Below are 14,131 nucleotides of genomic sequence, written 5' to 3' on the forward strand. Positions count from 1 at the left end.
CTATTCATTGGATTAACCCTCTTTTCGAAATATTATTGAGTTTCCGGAGCTTTGGCGTCGATTAATCGAATGGAAAATTAAAAATATTTTTTGTAATTTGTATGTATTAAATAATATTATGTAAATATGAATGACGATCATAATATAAATTCGTGTAGATTAGTCTAGCATAATTTATAATGTAATTAAATATTATGAGAATAAATATCTAAATCTAAATCTAAATCTAAATGGGTTGTTTTCAAATGCATGTAACAATTTTTTATTTATTTCTGATGCAGTTCGGTCGATTTTTATTTCAAATGTTGTCTTTTTTATGTTCTTTAGACTTGAATAAAATTTAAGTTTGAAGATATACGCATCCAGATCACATAATACCTAAATTCATAATATTATATGCTTGTGTTGATGATCCTTGTAGCGGATCGAAATATGTCCAGCGGTAATTAAAATTTAAATCAAAGAAAAAGGTGAACAAAACGTAATGCAATTAGAAATAAAGATTCATTAATTTTACATACACCTAAAAAAACATGAAAAAATTTGAAAATTGTTAAACGAAACGTCGCATCCTTCCCAAAAAATGTACCTGTTTCAAACTCAACCCTTTAAAAATCCTTCACTTGCAATATTTCCCCCTCCGAGCAGAGCAGAGCCTATAGTTTTACGATCAACCCTTCGAAGCACATTGAGACAACAACAATCAGTCCTAGGAGACCATGAACATCGTAAAAGCACATACGGACTTGGAAAAATAAACATGTAACCAGACAAAAACAAACTCAATATTTAGAGAGACAAAGTTGAATATTGAAATGGGGAAGATGTCAGTAAAAAGTAAGTGGCCTGAATAATAACTATGTCTCAGAAAGGTCTTATAAATTCAGGCTACTTTGTTTCAAATGTTTCATGAGACGTTTCGTTTTATTTGTAAACTTAGTGGACATTTTTGTAGTTTGATACAAACTTTAAACAAGACATTTGAAGACACACTCATGCAATGGTGCCATGAACTGAACGTTTGTAACATATGTACTAGTATTTAGATTGCGTTGTCCGAATTAGCAAAAACAAAACCGGGCAAGTGCGAGTCGGACTCGCGCACGAAGGGTTCCGTACCATAATGCAAAAAAAAAAAACAAAAAAAAGCAAAAAAAAAACGGTCACCCATCCAAGTACTGACCACTCCCAACGTTGCTTAACTTTGGTAAAAAACCGGGCAAGTGCGAGTCGGACTCGCGCACGAAGGGTTCCGTACCATAATGCAAAAAAAAAAAACAAAAAAAAAGCAAAAAAAAAAACGGTCACCCATCCAAGTACTGACCACTCCCGACGTTGCTTAACTTTGGTCAAAAATCACGTTTGTTGTATGGGAGGAGATTTAAATCTTTATTTTATTCTGTTTTTAGTATTTGTTGTTATAGCGGCAACAGAAATACATCATCTGTGAAAATTTCAACTGTCTAGCTATCACGGTTCGTGAGATAAAGCCTGGTGACAGACGGACGGACGGACGGACAGCGAAGTCTTAGTAATAGGGTCCCGTTTTACCCTTTGGGTACGGAACCCTAAAAAATCACGTTTGTTGTATGGGAGCCCCATTTAAATCTTTATTTTATTCTGTTTTTAGTATTTGTTGTTATAGCGGCAACAGAAATACATCATCTGTGAAAATTTCAACTGTCTAGCTATCACGGTTCGTGAGATACAGCCTGGTGAGAGACGGACGGACGGACGGACAGCGAAGTCTTAGTAATAGGGTCCCGTTTTACCCTTTGGGTACGGAACCCTAAAAACAGTAATAATGCATGCATAATCATAAAGGGATATGCCATTAAAACTCCATGTTTGAAGTAGCATTTGGCATGAAAACAGCGTTGTTGTCTATGTGGATTAAAAACTTGTTTAGAATGAGTTAAGGTTATGTTATGTCATTTTGGACATTATATAATAAATGCGGTTTAAAGGCTACTTGCAGGATCTTTATAGGCATGTTCAAACTTCCTACTTCTTAAAAGCTCCTTCCTTCGTCTCAGGAAACACCCCAGTTTTTCCTAAAGTGTTTGACCTATGTAGAAAACGCAACGAAGTGATAAGTAATAGAGAGTGCAAACTACTCTCATAGGTAACATATTGGGGTAGATGGTGAAAAATCACGCGAGCATCCATCCCCTGCATTAGATCCTTCACCCCACGAATCAGCCCTTAGGCGATTTGTCCCCGTCTCTGCCTGTAGCTCGGAAACGACGTGCCAGTGAAGTAAATTGCTAAAGACATGCATGTCTATCAATTTTATTACATTTTTGGAAATTAATCTGGAGGCCAATTCAAACTTATGTTTCGACATTAAAATAATATCTAAAGTATGTCTTTATGTTGTCAATCGCCAGTGCGTCTATCTCGCGCCATGTAAGGGCAAGTAAAAGCGAAATGCTCGTGCGGATGATAAATAAAAGACATCATTTATATATCACATTGATATCCAATGTACCTACGTTCGAATTGGCTTTCATACACCAATACTAAAGTGAACATAAAAGCGGATTTGTCGCGGTACTTTTGATTTTGGGTTGCTTGTGCTTTCTTATACTGGATTAAACTCAGTTCTGAGATGATTAAGTCATTCATGTCTTACGTCCTAATTATTTTTTCCTTAACGCAACATATTATAACACGTTCCAATGTGTTAAAGTATATTTCATATTATACATATAATTGATATCTTTAATTTATTAGTACTTGCCTACTTGTTAGTAGTGCTTAGTATACGATATGTTTATCTTACACACATTTGTCTTGCTAAGTCAGTTCATATTCGAAACCAGACCATTTGCTTGTAAGCTTAATAGATACCATACTTGCATCATTTACTACATTGTCACCCTAACAAAACACCAATCATTAATCACATCGCACTTAAACCAGACACTTCGACATCCGCCATCCCGCGGACAATACGCCATTTGTAACACGAAGTAGTGTGACCATGCGCCCATCAGTCCCCGGACACGTAGGACAATCATTTTTCATTACGCACGATTCATTAACATGTGGGGGCCGGGCAATTATGTCCGCCGCATCAATCAAGTCACCCCAGCCTTTGATATTTTGTTACGGGTGGGGTGACGTTGGATAAATGGGTAATTTAGAACGGTTGCTTGTAGTGTAATATTTTATTTTTGTTTGAATGGATTGGGCTATTTCTGTAGGTTTGCTGAGATTTTTAAATATTATTTTACTATATTCGGCTTAGATTTTAGAAGCTACGCTTCGCCCCACTTTTTTGTTATATACCTGCATAAGTACATTTTAATGTTGTTTAGCTTCTCTGCCAAAATTGTTATCGACGCTTCTTTCAATTCTTGGTCTCCCGTTATCACATATGGGAATCCAGTAACATTTCTCGTCAAAAAAATCTTTACAAACAAAGGTGCGATATTTCAAGGCAAACAATTTTGGCGTCATCTCAACTGTCAAGATTCAAGTAAAGTGTGAAGATTCACAAAGTATTCAGTGTATCGTAAAACAGTTGACATCTCACCCCACTTGCCACCCGAAACCTAATAAATCTGGCGAGTTGTTAAAACGTCGCGAGACACAAATCACTAGCACAATGGCCGATTCTGTTTTAAAAATGTGATATGGTTTTGATCTTATGTTGTCGTGTCATCAGGAATCCTACGCGCACTAATAATTGCAAACGATATACCTGATGAGAATACCCCGGGGTTTTGGGTGCGGGAATAGTTTAAACTTGCCAAAAAATTGATAAAAACTGTAAAACCTACAGCTATTTGAATAACTATTTGGAACCTTCTACTTATTCATAGTTTGGTGACTACATAATATTTTACAATTAACAGTTTCTAAATACACGAATTCATTCCTGTACCCAAAACACCGGGGTATGCTGAAAAGACGATTACTGGTTGCTTTTCTTGAGCACCAATAAGTGCATGCAGCTCACACATTATCGGTGCTTATACGGTTAATTTTACGGTGGTAGAATTAATAAAAATTTTGAAACATAATCGGCTTCGCACAATGTACAGCAGTTATTTTCGTTATATCAGCTATTATCATTATTTATAACTCCCGCTTCTAATAAATCGCGGAGATAAATGTGCGTTTGCACATGTCCACTTTAATTCGTGCTTCGTCCGTTTTTATTTCCGAATTGATTTGTTTGTTATTAACGGGATTTTCGAGGCGTGCTAATTTTATGTGGAATGAAGAATGGGGTTAGCGAGGATAAATGTGATTGGTTGTGTTATTGCGTATTTTTAATTAATCCATTTTTTTAATTAAGGATCTGCGTTACATGGCGTCCTCAACAATGTAGAAATATTTACCGTTTGGTACACAAACTGTATTTAGTATCAGAAAACATAGCTTATCACAGTTGGGGGCCGAATCGCTCGTATTCATATTACAAATTCATTTCGTATTAAAAAGTCAATGTACGGTATTAAAAATTAAAGAACAGATATTGATACGGTTTTAACACCCCCTGGCACTGACCAAAAAAAAACAGATTTTGTTTCACACTATCTCAAAACTTTTGCAGTAGAATAATTGCGTTGCGAGACTTGCATTTTTATAAACGTAACGTGTTTGATTGATAATTTTTACTATCGATATGTCCATTGATGGGACCTATAAAAATCCTTCTCGATTCAAAATTGTCACATCAATTATCAAACTTTAATCACTGGAGCCATAAAAAGCTAGATTAGAGCGATATATCGCACATACGCTTCGACATCCGTATTTATTATTTTGCATGGCCGCAGCGATAGACAAATGGCCGCGCTGGCCATAAAGCCGCCCCGGATGACAAAGTGCCCGTTCTAACGACCTCCCTGTGATATTTTTACGCCCCCTGTCTTTGGGTGTGGTGTTTGGGATGAGCGATTTTCTGACCACTTTTTCTCCTTGTCACTTTTTTTCACTTAACCCCTCAAACAATTCCAACTATGTATAATTTAACAGTTGAAAGGTTTAATTTAGTAGCAAATTTTATAATAATTTGATAAGGGCATTTAAGGGGTTAAAGCTTACATTCGATTTCGGCATGAGACTGCCGCAAGCTACATTTCAATCCTAACCACTTAGATGGTTGGTAGTTTTCAATTGTACGTTTCTCCAGAATGGAAGGAAAAGGACCTCGCACAGCTTAACTGTAGAGTGAACTGTCTTCCGCAGTATTTTCTGACTGAGAAAAGAGCATCAAGAAAAGAGCGTACTTACATCTTAAAGGCTAGCAACGCACATGTAACATGTAACCCCTCTGGTGTTGCAGGGGTCCATGGGCGACGGTAATTACTTACCATCAGGCGATTTATCTACTTGTTGGGCTGCTATATCATAGATAAATGAAATCATTTCAGGGCAATATTTATATTAAAACGAGCTACCTGCATATTTCAATTATTAATTGTAGGTATACTACGTAAAAAAATAAGATGCATTTTAAAAACGATGAGTAGGTAAGAGTTAAACACAATTTCTACAAAATGTTATGCAAATAGAGGCGAGTGACCATTTTGTATAGCTGAAGAGTTACCTTATATCATATCAAACATTTACGGCGACATTGAGGTGAAAACTGCAGCATAATTAATTATTGTTGCAACATTACTTCTGAGCGTTGGTACGCAACTTTGTTACAGCAGCTGCTGCTGAACTGAACCATACAATCAAATGTGATAAATAAGTATAAAATAAATTAAGTAGTCACATAAACGCTACCGCTTATAACTTGCAAAAGTGCAATTTAAGGGAATATAACACAAAACATATCGGCCGAGTCTATATATCTTAATAAAAAATATTTTTGCAGCACACGTGCCGGAAACACCTTATAACCAACAAAAAGCTTTGAAAAGATTTTCTTTTGATAAATCGTTTGTTTTATGGATAATTTGTCTTGCATTCAGCAGTGTCATCGGAACTACGAAAATTTAAAATTATGAGCCATGGCTGTCCGGAAACTATATCGGTGAATCTAATCTCAATAAAATCAGTGTTGAACGAATAATACTGGTATAACTGTTTATTATGCTGCGTCTTGCTATCCACCGGTCCTTATATGCCTCACCTACCTTACTTTTTCTTCGAGGGATTATTTCCAAAACTATTAACCTATCAAAATTTTAACCGAACTCTAAATATTTTTCAAATCGTATTGAATTTCTTTTACAATATTTTTTTAACACAATTTTTGTTATAATAAATGTAATACACATTTAGTTTACAAACCTATAAATAAATAAAAAAGGCTCCCTTGGGAGTAAATTTGGCTATTACTGCCCTGTTCTGGAACAGCACCCTTTATGGGCGTGATAAAAAAATACACTTAGTTGCCTTTTAGAGAGTTAATAATCATCCCATATTTAGAGTACCATTTAACTGCAATAATACTACCACATCTGTCACGCTTATTTGAATAGGTCAAATACATTTCAGAAAAAGTCACTTCTGTCGACAATGGAGTAAATCTTAACGGCTCTTGGACATAGGTATAGAGTTAGTTCAATATAACTCTGCAATTATTTTGACAGCACAGACTGGTACAAGTGTTATTAGACACTCATTTAAAGAAGAAATTGACAGTTAGGGAAGCTTCGTCCACGCCAAAGCAGTGGAGGTAAACCTTCGGACATTCGGATGTCAACTGCAGCCGCGTTACCGTTGCGTTGTGGCGTCGTCGTTACCGCCGCTGTGTCAATTCTAATTCAATTCAAATATGTGACGTTCCACGGAAGAAGGTACCTTATGGCGGTTGGCGCTTACGTCGTACACTGAGAGAAAAGTACAACAAAAACACACTTAGAATTACAAAAATAAACTTAATCCGGGGACAAGGAGAGTTAACTAATAGGAACAAATTGACTTTTGCAATTTCTATTAGTTCTTGCAATTTCTATTATCTGTTTGTTGAAATTATATTTGGGATTACTGAGCTGTTTGTAGAAATAAATAAACTTTACAGAAATAGTGAGACGTCCATAATTATTACTAAAACTTAATTTTTTCTCCCAGTACAGAACTGTTTTTTAATTCCTGGTGATGATTTTTCTCTCAGTGTAAGCGCCAACCGCCATAAGGTACCTACAATCCGTGTACTTAATTCATCTCTTTTTGTATTAGCTGTGTAAAATGTGTGTAATCTATTTTTCGGTTTATTTTATGTTTCTTTACTAATTTTTTTTGTCTGTTACCTTCCGTGATTATTTCTCACTTGATGGTCTAATCGGAAGATCAGCGCTGGAAGTCGCCAGCAACATGCTGAGATGGGACCATTTCGTGACACTTTATTTTTCACTATGTTTTTTCTATGTATGTCTGTTGTCTGTGTGTTTACGAATAAAAAACTATTCTATTCTATTCTATTCTATTCTACATTTACCCGTGGGACGTCATAATTATATACCTAGGTACTTTATTCATGTGGGACTAGCAACAAGCACTTATGAATAGTATTACGTAATATATTATTGTCTGATAGTTTCCTCGATACATTTTTGTTTGTATGTTATTAAATGTCATGTTTTCATGTCCTAGTAAATAGTAGAAAATATGTTTCATCCCTTATAATTACGCATTTTTCTCTGAATCTACGCAATTATGAAAATATAACATAGGGCAGCATTAAAGCTTATTGAATTCTATGCCTAGAAACTTACTACATAGTTATTCTATTTTTCACCCCAGAGTAGAAACGTTTACCTATAGAGTTTGTGCAGATTGTATGGTGCCCAAAACATTCCAAGACTTTTCTGAACAGACTCTAGTGGTAATAGGTGTTCATCATTCCTTCTTTTATTGATTTATAATAATGAAACAATAATTAAGTTATAAATTACAATTTCAACTGCAATACAGAAGCACATCTGCCGCGCTGACTCGGCCGGTTCATAAAATTGAAATATTATGGGCAGCGATCATTTATATGAGCATCCGCCATTTTGTGAATACGATGTCTTTCAAGTGATGTAATTGGATTTGGATCGTGATCTTAGTTTGTTTATGAAATGTTTATTTTGTAAATTATTCATAATAAGTTTCATTCGAATCATTTGGATGACGATTGCAGCAATGTACTTAAAGGTGATATTCGGATTTTACCTGCAGCAGTAACGCTGCAACAGCAATACTGCAACTGTAACGGTGCTGCAGTCTGCAACCAAATGTAACCTTCACATTGTTTCAAAACCAGGCAGTAGTAGGTAATAATAAAATTCGTTAAATATTCGTAATTTTTGTCAATAAAAATACAAGAAGTCCTAATAGTAATCAAAAGAAAAGTCAATAAGAACATGTACATATAAATATTGTATAAAATCTATTAAAATCAAATCACATCACCCCTTAAAAATACAGGATGTTTCGCCGCAAGAATAAATGACACCTGGGACACTATTCCATACACTTACCTAGTGTTTGTGTCAAGTCAATTTAAATAAGGTCAACAACCTTAGGGTAAGTTGGGATAAAATGATCGCCAGGGCAGTTAGGACCATCTGCCTCTGCGTGAGTCCCATGAAAATTTAACCCATGTCCTTTTAAGTCCAATTCCCATCCAAATCCCATTAAAATGTCAAAATGGGCTCTACGTGTTTGATTCGGTTTCACGCACGCCTCCAAAATGTCTGGAATACCAGTGTTTTGTAATGGATAAAAAATACATATTTTGTGTGAGCGAACACTTCTTTGATTTTTTTATATTTTTCGTTTTGTCCCTGGTGAAAAAACTCTTGCTCCTTCATATATTCGAATTAATTTAGTAAACTACGTGTATGTGACGTGTGCAATAAAGAGTATTGTATTGTATTCTATAATTTTATTTCCCTAAAGTTAAATAATAACCTCTGTATCTCTGTTTCTCTACCTTGGACTAGTTTAATATATAGATTTAGCTTAGTAAGTAAAATACATTGCTTTCTGTACCAATTCGCGCCTACGTATCTGTAACTCGGATGTGAGCTGGTTTCCTACAGGACAGGCATCGCCTAGTGTAGGAATCAGGCCAACTACAGGAAAGGCACTCCTTATTCTTTCAAATTGTATACCAGTACAGTGCTTTAACAAAAGTTTTGTGTATAACTAACCTGAATTTGTAAAGATGAATAAATATGTTTTATGTTTTATGTTTATGTATTGTATTGTATACCGGTTCATATTGAGCCAACCGCTTGCTCGCTAGGCAAGCAATGAAAATAGTAGCTACAGGACTTAGTGATGGATCACCGACCAAGATTGATACACGGCTGAACTGATAACCAAAGAATTATCGACTTTAACACCGTCAAGTTAAAGTTGAAAACTTGGATACTTTTAGTTTAAGGATTTAGCACAGTGCAGTTAGAATTAAGAAAACTTGACTCTTAAGTACTGTTCCTTTAAGGTAGAAACTTGGTCGATAATCTGTGCGGTTTATGTGATACTAAATCTTTCTTTGATTATAATCATGTATGTTTTTGGATCTGCACATTGCTACATAACTAATATAACTATGTTTAAATAGCTTTCTCGAAGCCAGAGTGCCTACCACGAACCACGTTTGACGAGTTGCCTCTCTGTGGCACTTGTAAATTCGTACGTAAGTTTGACAGGGAGCCAACACGTCGAATTCGCGGTAGGCCCTCAGAAAGCTACCTGTGTACTCCAAAACATCAAAATTCATTAAAACACTCTAGTACGGGTAGATACCCCCCGAAGCCAACGAGTCTGTAAGCTGCCCTAATAAGAATTGACAACAAAATCTGCGCAAATTCAAATTGAATCACGTCACTTATTTGCCGACGGGGTACATCCGTCTCATTCACACCCCGGTCACAGATTATATAAAACTGTGGGTATACCGTTGATGGATGCGAATCAGGAAGAAATCCTTCTTCCTCGCGTTATCCCAGCATTTTGCCACGGCTCACAGAGGAGCCTGGGGTCCGCTTGACAACTAATCCCATGATTTGACATAGGCACTATCAACATTATCATTCACTTATTATCGGGATTCGAACCGCAGCAGGACGCAGCTTTGTGGGTCCACTACCGTGCGCCATTTTATTTATTTACCCGAACGTGATTATGAACAGCAAAGAAATATAAAACTTTATTTGAGGCATCTAGTGGCCCATAGATACTATTATAGGAGTACTCCGCGCTGATTATATTTGACGGGGTACTTTTGCCCCGTACTCCACATAGTTTAACAGTGGCATATCTCCAACCTATCGTGTGATCTGTGCCCAGTAACATTATTAGGAGGACTCTTAACGCGCTGATTATATTTGACGGGGTACTATTGCCCCGTACTCCACAGAGTTTAACAGTAGCATATCTCCAATCTATCGTGTGATCCGCGCCCAGTAACGTTATTAGGAGGACTCTTAACGCGCTGATTATATTTGACGGGGTACTTTTGCCCCGTACTCCACATAGTTTAACAGTGGCATATCTCCAACCTATCGTGTGATCCGCGCCCAGTAACGTAATTAGGAGGACTCTTAACGCGCTGATTATATTTGCCGGGGTACTATTGCCCCGTACTACACAAAGTTTAACAGTGGCATATCTCCAACCTATCGTGTGATCCGCGCCCAGTAACGTAATTAGGAGGACTCTTAACGCGCTGATTATATTTGACGGGGTAATTCGGCCCCGTACGGATGTAAATGAATACGGAATGAATCCATTATGCCGCAAACAAGCCGCGGGGCTGGTAATTTAAGACGGGGATTTTTAAGGAGTTGGTAAAGCGATAAAGGTTTTAGAAAGTTAAAAAAATACACGTTTGTGTTATGATTTCATTTTTTTGGAAAATTGTTTGTTACTTGTATTCAGAATAATTAAGTAGTACTTTCTATGTCGGGAAGTTAATGGATGATACGAAAAATGTATAGGAATTATAGGACACATTTTTATACTAATATCATTACGGTACACGACACGTTTGTGTGTGTATGTGGCACGTCTGAGGTATGAAGTATTAGGGTATAAACTTTTACCTAAATATATAAAGAGTGTCGCATTCTGTATGGATCCAACGAAGGCCAATTGATAGGGGACCAAACTCTACCGATTAGACCCAATGCGTGTTCAGAAAAAAATGGAAGAATTATATCTACTTATCTATTTGTCGTCTATTTGAGATTTTATTGCTGGGAAAAGGCCTCTCTGCTAGTTTTCTATAACTACCGATTTTGTGCTTCTTCCGGCCAGTTTTTAAGAAAGGTCCAAGAAGTGTAAAGAAACTAAAATGGAAAACATTCTTACTTTAGGGTTAAGTTAGCCTAAGCACATAAATCGGGTAAAATTGGCCCAACTGAGCCTTACCCACTCTATACAATGCCTTGTCTGGAATAATAACCGCGTTACCATATTTCCTCCGGCGTCGCCGGGTTATTTATTGGCTTAAAATTGTAGTCATCGCATACATTATGTATGACGCCCGTAATTACCCCAGCTCCCCTTCTTTCTATGTCCTCATTGGGCGACTGAACTGAATTATAAATTAGAGTGATTTTCATAAAAGGGATAACATTTCCTATCAAATATTTAAGCCTAACATTTATAATAGGTACATTACTTTATTTTGTTAGTTGACATCGATGTACATTCTATAGTTAATCTAAAGTGTAACCTCATCCTTACTCGTCCTATCATGTAAACAAACACTTATTATCACACTTTTCCCTAGAATTACTCAATAATCATCACTTAAAATGTTGTCATACTTAAAGAAACTCTCAAAGTATCGAAATCAACCAAATAACCTCTAAAAAATATAATTTCCAATCAGATTTGCATCATTCGCAGTAACGAACGGATCCGTTTAGTCAGTGTCTAGATTTTCTATGCATTTGTCGTTTGATTGTTTACATGATAAGACACGTAAGGATGAATTGTCGGGTGACAAGCAAAAGTCACTAACTAACACCATTGAAATTATTGGACAATAAGCCGTGTTACAAGTGTAATAAAGTGCATTGTTACTTTAATTTTTTGATAGTACTCAGTTTTGCTTGTCACTCGACGGAATACACTTTATTTCTTCGGTATCGCAGTGTGAACACGGCGACTCGATGACACTTCACTTCGTTGACGGCTCGTGATTAATTCATATCGGGGTGTCCATCAATGTTCGCCCTTCGAGCTTTGTTGGCCGCTAGTTTTTTACAAGTTTCTTGTCGTTTTGGAACCATGTTTTTTGAGTGCTATCAAAACGATGGAAATATTAGTAATTTTAGATGAAATTCAATTTTTAATGTACCTAGATGCCAAAATAGGGATAAAACGAATAATCTTCAAAATGTCCTCTTTTAGTTTTGAAAGTTTATGATCATTTTTACACACTGGTCTGTTTACCAGTCAATAGAAGCAGCATTAAAACATCTTTGTCTACGTATTTTTGGGCCATCCTGTATACAAGGACAAGCGAGTTTATAATGTTCAATTTGTAAAGTCCTGACCCATAATCTTATATTTAAATTTCACAGGGGTCGCAAACATTTCCCCAAAACTTCTTTTAACAAAACATTATTAAACTTGGCGCAACTAAAGCGATCCCAACAAGACAAGTCCCCCGATTACGCTAGCTATTAACCTGTCGTTGCTCGCCGTTTAATTCAATTAACACTGGTCTTCTGTCTCGTTCTGGCACTCGTTAATCGCTTCTTGCATCTCGCTTTGGCAGTGTAATCTGCCTTGCGGTGACCCGTGGTAACCGGGTACAGATGAGAACAGAGAAATCAGTGTGATGTATAAAACTCTTTTATTTATTTTATCATTTTTATGTCCAATGTTCTAAGTATATTCTTTTCTCAATATTTATAGGTATAATTATGTCAGTTATGATGTATAATTTTGATTGTATATCTGACTTATCAGCAAATGAAAATTAAACGTCCAAGGGCCAGTTGCACCAACCGCATTTGACAGATTGATCAACATCAGCCGGCGCGTCCCAGCGTTTTACTATGAAACTTTCCATACATAAAAATTTAGCGAACTCTTTAACGATACGAATAGTTTGGTGCAACCGACCCTTAAGTAATTTGTGTTCAGTTGGCCTGACATGTCCTTTGTATATTTTGACGTATGACCATAAGACCCAATTTATCCATTAAAAGCACCGCAAACATATTTGTCGTTTACGAGTAAAATTTAATGTGAGCTAAAGCCGAAGAGAGTCAGGTGACAGCGCTCCAAACGAGAATATAATACCTATAGCATTTTGCGCTAACGTTGCGTAACCGCGAGTATACCCTATACTCTCCTGAGGCTCACGTAAATACAATCATATTTAACTACAACAATATTCAACAGTAAGGTTCAAATTTCATTGGTAAATTTAAGACTTTTTTCTCGTATCATCGCTTTATGAGGTAGGTAATAGAACTTCCTGCGTTTTTTATCGTGAGTGAACTATCTTGTACTGCGTTGTTTATGTGCGGTCCGTGCGGTTGCCATTGTTCGGGACCGCGGGATAAACTTGTCGGTTTAGTACATTTGTCGCAACCTTGTTTAACTTTGTCGCAGATTTAACGGTTATTTATCGTTATGTTGCTAGTTTTGGCTGGATGTTGCTAAATTGTGGAGTTTATCTTAAATGTGTGTATACAGACATATATTAAAGTGATATTGTTTAATGAAAAAAGGCTCTGTCCAACCTGTACAATATTTAGATCAACAATGTTTTTACATGCTCTAATTTTAACTTATAATATTCGTGTACAAATTGTCTTCAATATGTGCAAACCAATTTTCAACCATATTTGTTGTATAACCTCCTAAGTCCTGAGTTCCTTTTAAAAGAACAAATTAAAACAGAATTTTGAACTATACAATGGAATAAAAGAATGTTCAAAATTTAAAACTGCATAAACGACTCTAGGTCTTAGGAGGTAAAATCCAACGAGGCATAATAATAGCTGTAGAAGCGTTAACATAAGGGTAACATGAGATTGAAACTGATTAAGCAGATTATTCTGAAATTGACACAAAGATTTCAACCAAAATGACAAATTACCTCGTCCCAATACCTAAATCGTCATTAAGGGTAATACGTTAGCCCGAACTACCCTTTAATTACCCGATAGAGTCCAGCGAGATTTACCGCCGTAAT

The sequence above is a fragment of the Cydia fagiglandana genome, chromosome 5 (genome assembly GCF_963556715.1).
Source record: "Cydia fagiglandana chromosome 5, ilCydFagi1.1, whole genome shotgun sequence".
Lineage (NCBI taxonomy): Eukaryota > Metazoa > Arthropoda > Insecta > Lepidoptera > Tortricidae > Cydia > Cydia fagiglandana.